Raw genomic sequence first — 17,709 nt, 5'->3', positions numbered from 1 at the left:
GACCACTAGGACTCATAACAGCACACAAACCAACAGCCACTCTTCGACAACAACTCACCAGGACAAAGGACCCGATACCCAGCATGAGGAAAACCAACGTAGTATACAAAATCCCATTGCAAGGACTGCACAAAACACTACATAGGACAAACAGGAAGACAGCTAACGATCCGCATCCATGAACACCAACTAGCCACGAAACGACACAACCAGCTATCCTTAGTAGCCACACACGCAGATGACAAGCATCATGAGTTTGACTGGGACAACACTACTATTATAGGACAAGCCAAACAGAGAACAGCCAGGGAATTCCTAGAGGCATGGCACTCATCCACTGATTCAATCAACAAGCACATCAACCTGGACCCAATATACCGGCCACTGCAGCGGACTGCTGGAACTGACAACCGGAAGCGGCAGATTCAAACCACTACAAATTCCAGAGGAAAGATCACAGAAGTGCTTCACAGGAGGCTCCCAAGCACTGAGGATGTCACCTAGACAGGGGACGAAATGTCTGCAACACAAATTCCCAGCTCGGCGAACAGAACCACAACAACAAGCACCCGAGCTACAAATCTTCTCACAAACTTTGATTTTATAAATATTTTCCTTTGCGTATCAAAGTGTTGCTGTACACACAGGATTGCTTAGTTGATTGACAGGCAAATAGCCTTCCAATACTTAGCTGTTTCAATTTGGTACATCAAAATATTTTTTACTAGAAAGTGATTTTCAATCACTATTTTATTCTTTTACCAAGGATAATAAAACTTGAACCTTTTGATTTCCTTGCTGTCTGTGAAGCAAAAACTAGCTACTATTTCAGCATGAGTATTTTTCTTTTGAAATTTCTGCATATATTTCTTGTTGCTAATGCACTTTTGTTTTGTTTTCATTTCGCTCATTTTGTGATATGCGCAGGTTAGTAGTTGGTGAATTACAGTAATCCAACAAGAACATTATTTACAGCAAGAGTGAATCTTGAATTTTCTTCATTATCATTGTAATTCACAGGAAAAGTAATTTCCATCATTAAAGTAGCAGGACAGCAAATTTCTAATGGTTTCAATAACTAGTTGTTTTGATACATAGAGTCTTTTGCAATAGAGTGATGGGGCTTAGCATAGGACCTTGCAGATGTTAAATAGTTACTCCCCTCAATTTATCGGATACTATGCAATAAAGTTTTCTATAAACTGAGGTTAATATTGGAAAAAATATTTTTCAAGGAACAAAAATATATTTTTTGGCATTGCTTACGGGAAGTCATGTGGATCAGATGATGGAGAAGGTTGAGAACAGCCAGACACCGCATGGAAAGAGTCTATGACGAGGGATAGGCACTTGATAGGGCGAAGGTGCAGTCAGTGGGATGGGTTGAAGTGTGTCTATTTTAGTGCAAGAAGTATCAGGAATAACGGTGATAAACTCAGAGCATGGATCTGTACTTGGAACTATGGTGTTGTGGCCATTACGGAGACTTGGATATCACAGGGGCAGGAATGGTTGCTGGATGTTCCAGGGTTTAAATGTTTCAAAAGGAATGGAGGTAGAGATAAAAGAGGTGGAAGAGTGGCACTACTAATCAGGGATAGTATCTCAGCTGCAGAAAGGGAGATCGTCGAGGAAGGTTTGTCTACAGAGTCAGTATATGTGAAAGTCAGGAAAGGAGTAGTCACTTTATTGGGAGTTTTGTACAGGCCTCCAATATCAACAGAGGAGTGGATTGGGACGCAGATTTTGGAAAGGTGCAGAAGTAACAGAGTTGTTCTCATAGGTGACTTTAATTTCCCTAATATTGGTTGGAAACTACTTATTCAAATAGCTTGGATGGAACAATTTTTGTCAGGCTGACTAAGAGCGGAGGCCATATTGGATTCGGTGCTTGGCAATGAACCATGCCAGGTATCAGATCTTTCGATGGAAGGGCATTCGGTGATAGTGATCATGACTCCCTGACCTTTACTGTACTCATGGAGAGGGATAGGAGCAGACAGAATGGGAAAATTGGGGGAGGAGGAATTACAATGCTATTAGGCAGGAACTGAGGTACCTAAATTGGGAACAGATGTTCTGAGGGAAATACGCGACAGAAATGTGGAGGCTATTTAGGAAGCACTTGCTGATAGTGCTGTACAGGTTTGTGCCACTGAGGCAAAGAAGGGATGGTAGGTTGAAAGAATCTTGGGTGACAAGGGATATGGAACATCTAGTCAAGAGGAAGAAGGAAGCTTACTTAAGGTTGAGGACGCAAGGATCAGACATGGCTTTAGACTGTTACAAGGAATCCAGGAAGGAACTGAATAATGGACTTAGGAGAGCTAGAAGGGGACATGAAAAATCTTTAGCAGGTGGTGTTAAGGAAAACCCTAAGGTGTTCTACAGTTATGTGAGGAACAAGAGGATAGCCAGAGTGAGGGTCGTGCCAATCATAGACAATGGAAGGAACTTGTACTTGGAGTCAGAGAAAGTAGAGGAGGTCCTTAATGAATACTTTGTTTCAGTATTCATTTCTGAGAGGGACTTTGTTGTTTGTGAGGACAGCGTGAAACAGCCTGGTATGCTAGAACAGGTTGATGTTCAGAGGAGAATGTGCTGAAAAATTTGAAAAACATAAGGATAGATAAATCCTTTGGGCCAGACAGGATATACTCTAGGTTACTACAGGAAGCAAGGGAAGAGATTGCTGCACCTATGGTGAAGATCTTTGCATCCTCACCGTCCACTGGAGTAATGCCAGATGATTGGAGGGTGGCAAATTTTATTCTCTTGTTCAAGAACGGGAATAGGGATGACTCTGGGAATTAAAGATCAGTTGATCTTACGTCAGTGGTGGGCAAAGTATTGGAGAGGATTCTGAGAGACAGGATTTATGATTATTTGGAAAAGCATAGTTTGTTTAGAGATAGTCAGCATGGCTCTGTGAGGGGCAGGTCAGGCCAAACCTTATTGAATTCTTTGAGGATGTGACAAAACATATTGATGAAGGTAGAACAGTGGATGTGGTTTACATGGATTTTAGAAGGACGTTTGATAAGTTTCCCCATGGCAGGCTCATTCAGAAAGTAAGGAAGCATGGGATACAGGGAAATTTGGATGTCTGGATACATAATTGGCATTCCCATAGGAAACAGAGGGTGGTGGTAGATGGAAAGCATTCAGCCTGGAGCTCAGTAACCAGTAGTGTTCCACAGGGATCTCTAGGACCTCTGCTCTTTGTGATTTTTATAAATGACTTGGATGAAGAAGTGAAAGGATGGGTTAGTACAATTACTGATAACACAAAGGTTGGTGGAGTTGTGGATGGTGTGGAGGGCTGTTATAGGTTGCAACGGGACATTGACAGGATGCAAAATTGGGCTGATATGTGGCAGATGGAGTTCAACCTGGAAACGTGCGAAGTGAGTCACTTTGGAAGGTTGAGTTTGAATGGCCGTGTGGAGGAACAGAGGGATCTTGGGTTCTATGTCCATAGATCACTCAAAGCTGCCCCCCAAGTTGATAGGGTTGTCTTTTCTCCAAATGAAGTAAAAAGTAGACTATCCATTCCAATTAAGAAAACATTATCACTTCAACTTCAGAATTCTGAGGAAGAGTCATTTTGGGCTCAAAAACCTAACTCTGTTTCTCTGTCTACAGATGCTACCAGACCTACTTAGTTTCTCCAGCACTTTTTCAATTCCGATCTCCTTAATGCATTCATTGAAGGATTTACGTAAATTTACAGAATTTTCCTGTTCTGTAGGTGACAGACTGGGATATTGAGGGTTGGTAACACACTAGGGAACTATAGTGACTATAGTCACACTAGTGACTGATCCCCCAATGTAGTTTCTGTTGCTGCTGAGGCATTTCCCAGCAGAGGAAAGGAGACAGCTCACATATACTGCTCTGCCCTCATCAGTCCTCTTTGTTTCTTCTTCACAAAACTCAATCAAGTTTGTGAGACATGATTTCCACACACAAAGCCAAGTTGACTATCCCAAATCAGTCCTTGCCTTTCCAAATACATGTACATCCTGACCCTCAGGATTCCCTTCAACAACGTGCCCACCACTGACATCAGGCTCGCTGGTCTATAGTTCCCTGGCTTGTCCTTACCACCTTTCTTAAACAGTGGCACCACGTTAGCCAACCTCCAATCTTCTGGCACCTCACCTGTGACTATCGGTGACACAAATACCCTAGTAAGAGGCCCAGCAATCACTTCCCTAGCTTCCCACAGAGCTCTAGGGTACACCTGATCAGGTCCTGGGGATTTATCCACTTTTATGCATTTCAAGACATCCAGCACTTCCTCCTCTGTAATATGGACATTTTTTTTCAACATGTCACTATCTATGTCCCTGCATTCTATATCTTCCATGTCCTTTTCCACAGTAAACACAGATGCAAAATACTCGCTTAGTATCTCCCCTATCTCCTGCGGCTCCACACAAAGGCCGCCTTACTGATCTTTGAGCGGCCCTATTCTCTCCTTAGTTACCCTTTTGTCCTTAATGTATTTGTAGAAACCCTTTGGATTCTCTTTAAATCTATTTGCCAAAGCTATCTCATGTCCCCTTTTTGCCCTCCTGATTTCCCTCTTAAGTACAAACTATTGCCTTTATACTCATAAGGATTCACTCGATCGATCTTGTCTATACCTGACATATGCTTCCTTCTTTTGCTTAACCAAACCCTCAATTTCTTTAGTCATCCAACATTCCCTATACCTACCAGCCTTTCCTTTAATTCTAATAGGAATATACTTTCTCTGGACTCTCATTATCTCATTTCTGAAGTCTTCCCATTTTCCAGCCGTCCCTTTACCTACGAACCTCTGCCCCCAATCAGCTTTTGATGAAAGTTCTTGCCTAATACCATCAAAATTGGGCTTTCTCCAACTTAGAACTTCAACTTTTAAATCTGGTCTATTTTTTTCCATCACTATTTTAAAACTAATAGAACTATGGTCGCTGGCCCCAAAGTGCTCCCCCACTGACACCTCAGTCACCTGCCCTGCCTTATTTCCCAAGAGTAGGTGAAGTTTTGCACCTTCTCTAGTAGACACATCCACGTACTGAATCAGAAAATTTTCTTGTACGTGCTTAATAAATTCCTTTCCATCTAAACCCCTTAACACTATAGGAGTCCCAGTCTATGTTGGAAAGTTCATATCCCCTACCATAACCATCCTATTATTCTTACAGATAACTGAGATCTCCTTACAAGTTTGTTTCTCAATTTCCCTCTGACTATTAGGGGGTCTATAATACAATCCCAATAAGATGATCGTTCCTTTCTTATTTCTCAGTCCCACCCAAATAGCTTTCCTGAATGTATTTCCAGGAATATCCTCCCTCAGCACAGCTGCAATGCCACTCCCCCTCCTCCCTTATCAAAAATGCCACTCCCCCTCCTCTCTTGCCTCCCTTTCCATCTTTCCTGTAGCATTTGTATCCTGGAACAGGATGCCAGTCCTGCCCATTCCTGAGCCACGTTTCTGTAATTGGTATGATATCCCAGTCCCATGTTCCTAACCATGCCCTGAGTTCATCTGCCTTCCCCTGTTAGTTCCCTTGCATTGAAATAAATAAATTTAATTTATCAGTCCTACTTTATTCTCTGCTTTGTCCCTGCCTGCCCTGACTGACTCGCTTCTGTTCTCAACTGTACCAGTCTCAGATTAATCTTTTTCCTCACTACCTCCCGGGGTTCTGTATCTCAGGCTAGAGAGTCCCCTAACACAATCGATCTCTTGGAACCAGACATATTCCTCATTTCATTCGAGCCAGTCTCAATACCAGAAACTTGACTGTTCATGCTATGTTCCCCTGAGAATCCATCATACCCTACATTTTCCAAAATAGCATACTTGTTTGAAATGAGGATTGCCACAGAAGACTCCTGCACAAACTGTTCGTTAATTTTCCCAGACGCATTCCGATGACCAGCGATATATGAATTCAAACAGCAAAGGCAGTAACTGTGCAGGTTCATTGCTGTGTTAGTTAGTGATGTGAGTTTTTTTCTCTCTCTCTCTCCTCCCCTGACTTTATTTTTCTCCAAAATTTCCAAAAGAATGCAACAGCATATAAAAGAGTAATTGCTACTCCTGGAATTCGAATAAATCACCTCCAACATCTAAAAGAGCAGCTGTTACAGCCAGAAATTTTTCCCATCCTCCATCTTGGATTACCCAGAATCCTAACCTAAGGAAGAATGAAAAATCTTTCTGCAAAAGTTGAAGGTAGGAGGTCATGTGATCACATCTCCTGTAATATGTCCAGCCAGAGTTGGCAACATTAGTTTGTGCCCAGGAACTAAGCAATTCTTTATCGGAGCTGATTGAGCCTTATTGTTTCAAGTAAGAATGGCTAAAGCTTAACCTTATCCAGAGTGTCAGAAAAAAATATTATTCTCCAGGTATAATTGTGGTGGAAATTCAGTCCTAGTATCTTTGACTTTTTCTCACCATTACAGCCACAAACTTGTTGTTAAACTTATTGTTCACGTACATGATAGTAAGAGAAAATACTGTATTTAGATTCTCGCACCTATTGATCTAATAGTAATGGTTAGGGACGAAATAACATAAGTTTCTTTCAATAATTAAAAGCGGTAATTAAATCACAATGCTTTCATGACTACAATGTGCACATGAGATAAACAATATTATGAATGGAGAGTGACAGCAGTCACCTAGGAGATATTTCCTTTTCTGATGTCGCTGCTTGAGCATGTGAATTACAATTCATATACAAGGACAGCTAGATTCCTCTGCATGTCAGAACTTTGCTATTTCACACCATTTAGATTTTTAAAATTTTTCCAGCCAAAATGGACAATTTCATATACTCTATTTTCTAAGTCCCTGCCCACTCAAGTAAATATCTTTATTCCTTTGTAACCTCCTCATATTTCACTTCACAACTTACTTTCCCATCCAACTTTATGTCATCAGCAAATTTAACAATATATGTTTGCTCCCATCATCTAAGTCATCTATATAAAATGTAAAGAGTTGAGGCCCTAATATAGATCCATGTGGCAACCACCCATCACATCTTTCCAACCTGAAAATGATCTATTTCTTATTCTCTGTTTCTTGTTTGCTCACCTTATATATTTGCCTACCTAGTGATCCCATGAATGAATTTTAAAAACTTAGACTTCTTAATTGCTCCTTTGCATGTTAGCCTTTGGTGTCTTATTGACAAAATCACCAAGGGTTCCTTTGTACATCTATACTTCCTGTCAGACTGGAGTCACATGTAGGTTGGACCAGAAAAGGTCAGATTTCATATAATACTGGATAAACAGTAATCTTAAAAAGATTTTAGACTCCAGAAACCTCTCTCATTGATGCAGAACACCAGCCTCTCCCAAGGCCATAACGACAGATGGTAACAGTGAATAACAGATCCAGCTGCAGGACCAAGTATTGAGAGAATCATTAAAGAACAGCCCAGAGCCAGACAAGCATCCAGCATTTTTTAAAAAATCATTCAAGGAATGTGGATGTCTCTGGCTGAGCAAACATTTGTTGCCCATCCCTAGTTGCCACTGAGAAGGTGGTGGTGATAACTGGTGCAAATGATTTATTAAATATAGTCACGGTTCAAAATTAGGAACTAATTTAAATAAAGTCCATGTCAATATTTTGCTGTATATCATCAGCAGCATTGTAGATGATGTTTTAGTGAGATGGGGATAAATGAAGAAACCACATTTATGACAAAGTTGTCAGAGTTTTCAATATGGACTTCAATATTTGATGAAATATAATCACAACAAGCAAGATTTAATAATTGGAAGTATAAGGTCAGAGCGAACATCAATTCATTTATCAATGAACTATACTTAGCAGGTAACTACGAACACAAAACATTAACATCTCATGTGATTAGAGATCATGTCCAGAGTTTTAGAAAGAATCCTTTTCGATTTCTAATGGGCCACAGAAGATTTGAGATTAGAAAAGCTGTGCAATTAGTCGGAGGGGGAAAATCATTCAATATAGTACAAAATGTCAGGCACAAGAGTACAAGTGTACCAAAGGCAAAGCCAAGAAAGTACAGAGAAAGAGTGGTGATGCTATAAAGCAAAGCTCTAGCTGTGGTAGAAAAAGGTTGCATCAATGAAAAGATAGTTTTGCTAAAAGTGCAAAATATACCTATGGAAAGACTGACAATTTTAAAAGCCTACCATTGCAAACAGATTTTAACTAAAAGCAGAAGAAAAACCCCTTAAGAATGAGTACTTTTCAAGATGTTGAAGAACCAGATATCATTGAAATAACTAGGACAAAAAGAAGAATCAAAAGGGAAATATTAAAGTGCTGACATAAAAATAATAAGTACAAACTTTAAACTTGACATTGTGGCAGATATATCAGCCCTTTCACATATAACAAAATAGCTGATTCATGAAATATTCCAACCAACTATCATTCAATTTCACAGACAAGAGTTATTCAACTAAAAGTAAAAGGCTAGTTGACTGAGAATGCAATATAAGCTCAGGGTAATGTGATTTTAGATTAGATTACTTACAGTGTGGAAACAGGCCCTTCGGCCCAACAAGTCCACACCGACCCCCTGAAGCGCAACCCACCCATACCCCTACATTTACCCCTTTAACCTAACACTACGGGCAATTTAGCATGGCCAATTCACCTGACCCGCACATCTTTGTGACTGTGGGAGGAAACCGGAGCACCCGGGCTGTGAGGCAGCAGTGCTAACCACTGTGCCACCATGCCGCAATTTTTTTTTACAAGTCACAATTTTTTTTTTTATTGAGCAAGAAAACTTACACAGCCTTAAACCTATGTACAAGGTCAATGAAGTGGATAGTAACAATAAACATGATGGATTCAGAAGTAATTCCCAAAGTTGTTTTGTGGCCCAGGGGAGCTAAAGACAGTTTGCCACCTAAAGCTGAGAGCAGACGCCAAGCCAATTTGCCTATTTACACCTGAATTTACCCAAACCCATGTCTGAAAAAGATGCAATACTTCACCTGTGAACAAGCCAGCGAATCCTTGTTCTGGTGTGATACAAGCTCCAAAATGAAAAGGTTGTGGGGACTTTATGGAACTAAATAAAGCAAAAGAAAGAGAATCCACTCTATGGTATCAGTGGAGGAAACTTTGATGAGGCTAGCAAGAGCACCTTTTTCTTCAAACTCAATTATCACAATGGTTTCAGACAGCTTCCATTGGACGAAGAGCCTAAATTCTTACTGAAGTTCATCACAACATTTGAACAGTATTGCATTAGCTATCCAAAGAGCACCCAACCTCTTCCAAGAATACCACTAAAATAACAGACCTAAAGTCTATGAATCAACTACTTTGACACCCAAACAGGCAACATATGTTCTTTTGTTCAAACTCAACTTGTGCTGGTTTAATTCTGATGTAAATGGAACAAGTTCTGTGACAATGCTTTTACACTCAGTGCCCTGTTATTTCCATAGCTGGTAGGAGCTACTTGCACTGAAATTTAGCATGTATTTTAGAATGACTTAGCTCCAGCATATCAGATGGCACCCCAAGTTCCGATCCACTGTGGCAGAAAGATACCACTTTTATTCCAAAGTATTGGACTTTTGGGACCGGAGTGCACAGTTTGTTACAAAAAAGCTTAATCACTCAGATGAAATTCTGCAGGCCAACTGTTTATCCAACTTCATTCAATCAATAATTGCATTAAGAAAAGGAAGAGAAAATGGAATAATAAGGAATAAAAGAATGGAAGAAGAATGCTTCCAGAGAGAAAAAAAGAGCAATTGTACAAAGTAGAAAATGTGAACCATTTCACCATTCGCCAAAACACTGAATCTTATAGGGAAGATTGTTGGTATAGTTTGCTTAGTTTTGATTTTTATGCAGCAATTAACATGATGCAGTTGGAGAGAAGCTGCTGCTGTTGTTGTCTGTGAAAGAAGCAGGATTGATTATCAAGTGGACAGGTGCCACAAACTTCAAAGGGGCAGAGAGATACAGGTCAGTTACATCTCCATCCTTAAAACAGGTGAAATGGAAATACCATGATATGACCAACCAATCTTTTTTTTTAACCAGAAACAGGCTGTGTAACTGAACCTGGATTGCTGCAGTTGGGTACACAGGATCATTACGGCTGAACAACTAATATCTGTAGTTTCAATAATTTCATTGAAATCTACAGTAAACATGAAGGTAGAGGATAGCTGCAAATATTTGCTGCTGAGCTCAGGCTGGTTGTCGGGGGAGAATACTTTAAATAGAAATTCTATCAAGGCAGAAAGTGAAGAGATTACATCAGTGCAAGTCAACATCTCAGGAGAGATGCCACAGGGAGATAGCAGCAACAAAGCTATTGACACAAGTATTTCACTTTGCAGAAATATCTTGAATAATCTTTTAAATACTGTATTTTTACTTTTATTTTATTTCTTCGTAATTTCCAACTTTAGCTCAATGATTACACATCAAAAGCTATTTCACTGCTTGTAAAGTGCTTTGAAAAGTCCTGTTGTCAAGAAAAGCACGACATAAATGCAAGCCTTTCTTCATTTGTTTAATTGAATGCTAATCTCATATTTCATCAATTTTTATCTTTCCAATATTAAGTGACTTAATCAACCTATTTCTTTGTTGAGACAATTTGTAATTCAATTCTCACAACATTTATAAAGCATCTGGATGAGTTCTTAAAATGCTGGGGCATAGTAGGCTGTAGATCAAGTGCATGTAGATACCAGTTTGGTGATTATTGTTTGACAAAGACGTGGTGAGCTGAAGATCCTGTTTCTGTACAGTAAATGAATCTATGACTCTAATTTGAAACCTAAAAGTCATTTCACGTTGTGGAATACCACCTTATGGTATGTAAATCAGCAAGAGCTTTTGGTAAGTTACTTTTATCAGCTGTGAAGAATTTCATGTTACTGCAACTCTGTGTATGTTGAAGAGTGTTTGATTGTTATGTGCTGATCACCAAAGGGGAAGACTGGTGAAGAATTTCATGTTACTGCAACTCTGTGTATGTTGAAGAGTGTATGATTGTTATGTGCTGATCACCAAAGGGGAAGACTGGTATCATTCCTGGGTCTTCATACACTAATTAAATGTATATTTTGTCTTTTCTTCCAAACAGGAATAGATTTCCAACATCACATTCTTCCAACAGATCTGATTCTCTCTTGTAAAAAATGGAACATATTAATCCAAGTTTATTTTTTTTAAATCGAAGGTTCATAGCTTTTTTATAGATAAAATGTTTTATTACCTAACAAGTTGAATTATTTTATTAAGAATTTGTATGGAGTGGAAGAAAAGCAAACACAATATAAACTTGTTGTTACATTTCATGGCCTGAATAAATGTCAATGTTATCTTCAGTAATATTGGATTGGACACTTGTCTAAACACTGCACTGCAGTACACCCAATTAACAGGTAAACTGTAAAGTTGCCATAGTCCCAGAGGTCTGTTCTCTCATTAGAGAGAGGTGACAGGTGGTACTTTAATCTGAGGGTCAATGTAGACAAGGGACAAGGTTAAGAAAATGGGACCTTCATGGTAACCTCACTTGGTGTGCTGTTGATGTCACTGCATTATTAAATCAGCCTTCCAGCCAACTGAGCAAACTAACCTTAAAAACAATTAACAGCAACAGGGAGTTAAGCAGTCCCTGAGCTTGTGACAGTTTACAGCAGATAATTTAGTTCTTGTGGCACAATGTAGTGTCTCCACTTCTTGACTAGAAGGTCTGGTTTGGAGCTCCACCTAACCAGGAGGTGTGTCATAAAATGTGCACATAAGTTGACTAATATAATACTAACTACTGCAGAAAATGTAATTTTACATTTTGATACAAGTAACCTGCCTAGAATGTGCATATAGGTTGACAAAAATTATTACTAACTACTGCAGAAAATTTTAATTTTACAAAGTTTTGATACAAGTTACCTGCCCCATAATTCATGTGTACATACTGTTAAAAGAAAATCTTTCAGAACTTAGTGAAACAGAACACACAATATCATTTGGTGTTAGTAAGACTCCATGTTTGAAGGTGGAGATTACTATTAGAGATACGTAAGACTGAATTTCCACTCAATATAGTAATCATAAAAGATCCCTTTATGACCCAAAAAGATATCAGATTATTAGCAAGTTCAGTGCAGGACCATTTCTTATTATCTGAATATTGCTAAAGAAAAGATATGTTTTGTTGAAGCTTTTTGTCTTAAACTCATCAGGACAATTCACAAGAATATTAAATGGGCAAACCAACATTTAGATTAGATTAGATTAGATTCCCTACAGTTTGGAAACAGCCCCTTCAGCCCAACAAGCCCACTCTAACACTCTAAAGAGTAACCCACCCAGACCCATTCTCTTACATTTACCCCTGACTAATGTATCTAACACTAGTGAGTTTTGAGAAGATTTGTAGCTCAGGTTGAGGTTCTGGATGTAGGTTTGCTCGCTGAGCTGGAAGTTTCATTTTCAGATGTTTTGTCACCATACTAGGTAACATCTTCAGTGAGCCTCCGGACAAAGCATTGCTGATGATCATCACCATGGGAAATGACATAATCACAGGAAATGACATCACCAACTAAAAGAAACCCAAACATATAAATAGAAAGCAGGAATCATCAGCAGTGCTTCATCTAGAGGCTCACTGAAGATGGTGACAAAACATCTGAAAATGAAACTTCCAGCTCAGTGAGCAAACCTACATCCAGTACCCAACACTGGGCAATTTAGCATGACCAATTCACCTGACCTGCACATCTTTGGATTGTGGGAGGAAACTGGAGCACCTGGAGGAACCCACACAGACACAGGCTGGAATCAAACCCGGGTCTCTAGTACTGTGAGGCAGCAGTGCTAACCACTGAGCCCACCATGCCACCCTCATTTATAGTGCATATGTATTTTGCAATTATATGTATATTTCAGCAATACTCAGTTTTTGTACTGCCAAATGACTATTTGGAAACCTGTTTGATTGCTAATGAACTTCGAATCAACAAGACGTCTGAGAAACAAAAAATCCTTGCTATTTCTACAGAGCTAGAACTGAGGTCAGCTTGTATACATGTATCATTCCTATTATTTTAAGAAAGGCAGGAGGAAGTGAAATGAACTAAGTGGTGGGCACTAAAAAAAAAGATTTGGTTGCTAAAATCTGAAATGAAAATTGAAAATGCTGGAAGGAGACAATCAGAAAGAGGATTAAAACAAAAGAACTATAATGCATTTCCTTTTTAAAAAAGGGAACAACTACTTTTAAATTTTCTGCTGAATCATGTTACCATCCCATGTTCCTGAAGTACAATATGCTTTTAAAATAGTTAGAAAGAGGTTCACTCTATTCTGTCCCTTGAGCCTATACCACCATCTGGTTAAACATGGCTGATGTGAACCTCAACTTCATTTATTCTCATTTGGTAATAATCTCTTCGATAAAATTTATCAATTACCTTCTGGAAGTCCACATAGACAATTGTCATAGACAATTCACTATCTAATAATAAGGCTTCTGAAAACGTAAATTATACATAAATAATTTACCTTCTACAGATTTATGGTGCCTTTTTGATTAATTCAGTCTTGACCAATTTTCCAGCAGCTTCCCTCACTGATGTTAAACTGAAAGGATTATAATTAATAAAATATAGAAAATGTTAGTAGTAGAAGGACTGTCAGTATCTATGGTGAGAGAAAACAGTGAGTGCTTCAAGTTGATGGCCTTGCGTTATAAATAGGAGTTTCAACATCAACTCTATTATTCTTTGCATAGACTCTACTGATCTGCTGAATATTTTGAGTTTTTTTTATTTCAAATTTGTAGCAGCCACATTGTTTTTGTATTAAGGTCAATAATTGGTTTTCTTCCTTCAGTTTTTCTTAAAATAGTAGGAATGATATTTATCCAATGCTTGGAAAATGACTAATGCAGCTGTAATTTCATTGTCTTGGATATTTGACCTACTATTTGCTTGATTACCATGTTTAGAAATGAATATTAAATCTATTAGGTTCCGCCATTTGATTTGTTTTTGGGTTCCGTACACCAAAAAGTGTTTTTCTTGCGTTTTTGTACTGGATGTCTTGCAAAGGGTATAGCATACTCATTTAAAAAGTTTGCCTTTTTTGTTGCCTATTATTGTCTTTGCTGTAAATGTCTTTTATAGGTCCTAATTTATGCTATATTCTCCTTTTTGAATAATCTAGAATAATCTTCACCACTGGATGATCTTTTGTACAAAATGATTAGTCAGCTAAGATTCAGCTCCAAATCCATAATCTAACACAGTAGGTTGTTAAAATAAGGCTATAAATGCGCATGTGGAAGAATAACTGAATACATATATTTAAGACTTTAACTCTAAAATATCTTATATTAAGTATTCCTCATTGCCTAAATTCTTATTTTTTTGTAAAGACTGACAACGTTACACCTGTAAAATTAAGGTCAAGAACCAATTTAAGCAAAGGTAGATTTTCCAATCTATTACAAGGTTAACAGAATGTTACAACTGCATTTATGAGTTTGAGAATCTAGTGATGCCTGGCACTGCTGGAGAAGCTAGGAACATCCTGGATTCTGTGTTTCCTAGTTCCATTGTCCAGAAGATCTGTCAAAATCAAGTGAATTTTCAAGTTTTAGTTCTGAATAGCTTTTGTTTTCAGTAATGACGAGTTCTGCAAAATGCAGAAAGAATCTCACAAAATGTTGGCAATTTGAAACTTCTGGTTCTTAAATTTAGGATTTAAAAGATTAATGTTACAAAGACATATTGAAATAATCAAAGTAATCTGAATTTCTTTGTTTTATCTGCGAGAGCAATTAAAAAAGATAACTGAAGTCCGTTATTTTGTTTCTAATGCAAGTACAAGCAATTTGTACAATGTGATTTGCTGCAAAATAAGGAGATACCTATGTGAAGCTGAGTTTAGACAACATAGGCTTTGAAAGCAAGTGCTTCAGAGGGAAGGGATGATCCTGAAACCTGGGAAGGACTTTTAAAAAGCTGGTAATCTTTTTCTTCAGGGATTGCCTGCTAAAGCATTATAGTACTCTGAATATAAGCTACAGAGAGGTGACCTAATTTCATTTCTATTTAAGTGTGCACAGCAGATGAAGATTGTGGGACGAAGCCAGTTTGCTTCATATCTCATCAGAAAAGACAACAATATTATACATGCAAAACGCAAAAGAAACATTGCCAAGAGATAGGATGTGCTGTCCTGGATATCACTGAACTAACGATAGGAGCTAACTGCAAAAGAAGGTGAATCATCTCCTTTGTATGTTAGGTGAGAATATACATGTCTTATTTAAGAAATGTTCAGAATTTCACTGCACATAATGCACAGAGGAGACCTTCAAGATCTTTGCATTTCATGTCCTCTTGCAAAATGTAGAAACAATTGAGAATGGAATAATAACTCTGTCTTTGTTAAAAGCTACAAAAAATTCAATGTAATCAATTATGAGGAATATTATATTTCATTCCCTAATTAAATGTTTATTATAGAGAGTAACATAACTATATAACAAAATATACATCCCGATTACTTTTCAAAAATCCACCACAGATGAATTTCTTGTAATCTTGCAGTAATGACATTACAAATTTGATTGTTCAGATCTTCATTTTGCATAATGAAATGAAACGTTCTCTCTGTTGATGTTTGTCATGATAACCCCTGTAGAAGGAGAAATCCATTTGGTAATAGTAGACCATACTTAATTTTACAGTACAAAACTAAACAGCTCCATAAATCATAATAGGGATTGGGTGTCAATAACTAGGGTGGGTGTGTTCTGTTTGAGGGATTATATAATATCATAAACTGAGAAAATGAAGATCATGTGCTTTATTATGGGCGGCATGGCGGCATGGTGGGCGGCATGGTGGCACAGTGGTTAGCACTGCTGCCTCACAGCGCCAGAGACCCGGGTTCAATTCCCGCCTCAGGCGACTGACTGTGTGGAGTTTGCACGTTCTCCCCGTGTCTGCGTGGGTTTCCTCCGGGTGCTCCGGTTTCCTCCCACAGTCCAAAGATGTGCAGGTCAGGTGAATTGTCCATGCTAAATTGCCCGTAGTGTGAGGTAAGGTGTAAATGTAGGGGTATGGGTGGGTTGCGCTTCGGCGGGGCGGTGTGGACTTGTTGGGCCGAAGGGCCTGTTTCCACACTGTAAGCAATCTAATCTAATCTAATCTAATTATTATCTAAATCTCTGAATGGAATCATAGTTTTCAAGTATTTTCATTCATCCATATATCTCTAAAAGGCTTCACCTTCCATTTGTGATCCTTTTGGAAAATAAAGTTTGTGATGTTAATGATAGTTAACATTATGTGCTTGCTATTACATCAGTGAGAAAACAGTAGGGCTATTGCAATATAGTAAAACTCTCAGTAAAACACTTTCTGCTGCCAGCCTCCACATACCATTTCTTCTCAACTGGCAAAGCTACTTTTTTCATTGCCAGCCATACCAATATTATTGCTAACTATAGAATAATCAAACCAAGATGGAAATAGTTCATGTGAGGAGGAATAAACCATTGCAACTATTCCTTTCACCTATCGAAACCATTCTTTCCATTCACCAAATGATAGGGCTATTAGCAATATAGTAGGGGGAATTGAGCCATTCGGCCCATCAAGTCTGCTCCTCCATTCGATCATAGCTGATATATTTCTCAATCTCAATTTCCTGCCTTCTCCCTGTAACTCTCCCTCTACACCTCCATCCACCATGACCAGGGCTTCCAACCCTCCGTTTTTACATCTCCCGACATCCCCAACAGTACCCTTCCACTGACACTCTCATTCATTTGGCTGAATTGGTCCTCACCCTTAACAATTTCTCCTTCGAATCCTCCCACTTTCTCCAGACCAAAGGGGTAGTCATGGGAACCCATATGGGCCATAGCTATGCCTGTCTCTTTGTCGGCTACGTAGAACAGTCCATCTTCCATAGTTACACCGGCATCACTCCCCACCTCTTCCTCTGCTACATTGATGACTGCATCGTCGCCACTAGTACTTCCGCAAGGAGGTTGAACAGTTCATCAACTTCACCAACAAATTCCACCCAAACCTTAAATTTACATGGTCCATCCCTGACACCTCTCTCCCCTTCCTGGACCTCTTCATCTCCATCGATGACGACTGACTTGACACTGACATTTTTTACAAACCCACTGACTCACACAGCTACCTGGACTACTCCTCTTCCCATCCTACCTCCTGCAAAAACGCTATCCCGTATTCCCAATTCCTCAGCCTCCGTCGAATCTGCACCCAGGAGGACCAGTTCCACTACAGAACACACCAGATGGCCTCCTTTTTAAAGACCGAAATTTCCCTTCTCACATGGTTGAAGATGCCCTCCAATGCATCTCATCCACATGTCACACCTCCACCCTCAAACCCCACCCCTCCAACCGCAACAAGGACAGAACCCCCTGGTCCTCACCTTCCACCTTACCAACCTTCGCATAAACCGCATCATCGGCCGACATTTCCACCACCTCTAAACGGACCCCACCACCAGGGATATGTTTCCCTCCCCACCCCTTTCCGCTTTCCGCAAACACCATTCCCTCAACAACCCACGGCCCCCAGGTCCACGCCCCCCCCCAAGAGCCCACCCTCCCCTCCTGGCACCTTCCCCTGCCACCGCAGGAATTGCAA

The 17,709-nt window shown here is 39.3% G+C and overlaps 1 long non-coding RNA gene across 2 annotated transcripts in view; it reads left to right on the top strand.

Moving 5' to 3' along the window:
• Window positions 1–15,202: 15,202 nt before the first annotated feature.
• The window catches only part of LOC122556907, a 13,682-nt gene continuing 11,175 nt past the window's right edge, over window positions 15,203–17,709 (top strand). The window contains exon 1 of one of the 2 annotated variants that reach the window (XR_006313697.1): window positions 15,203–15,291. This is a non-coding gene — a long non-coding RNA (uncharacterized LOC122556907). Of the gene's footprint in view, window positions 15,317–17,709 lie in introns of both variants that reach the window. The other variant, XR_006313696.1, reaches the window with a different exon arrangement.

The sequence above is a fragment of the Chiloscyllium plagiosum genome, chromosome 14, assembly GCF_004010195.1.
Source record: "Chiloscyllium plagiosum isolate BGI_BamShark_2017 chromosome 14, ASM401019v2, whole genome shotgun sequence".
NCBI lineage: Eukaryota > Metazoa > Chordata > Chondrichthyes > Orectolobiformes > Hemiscylliidae > Chiloscyllium > Chiloscyllium plagiosum.
Note: the sequence above shows the minus strand (reverse complement) of the source record. Positions and strands in the feature narration are given on the sequence as shown.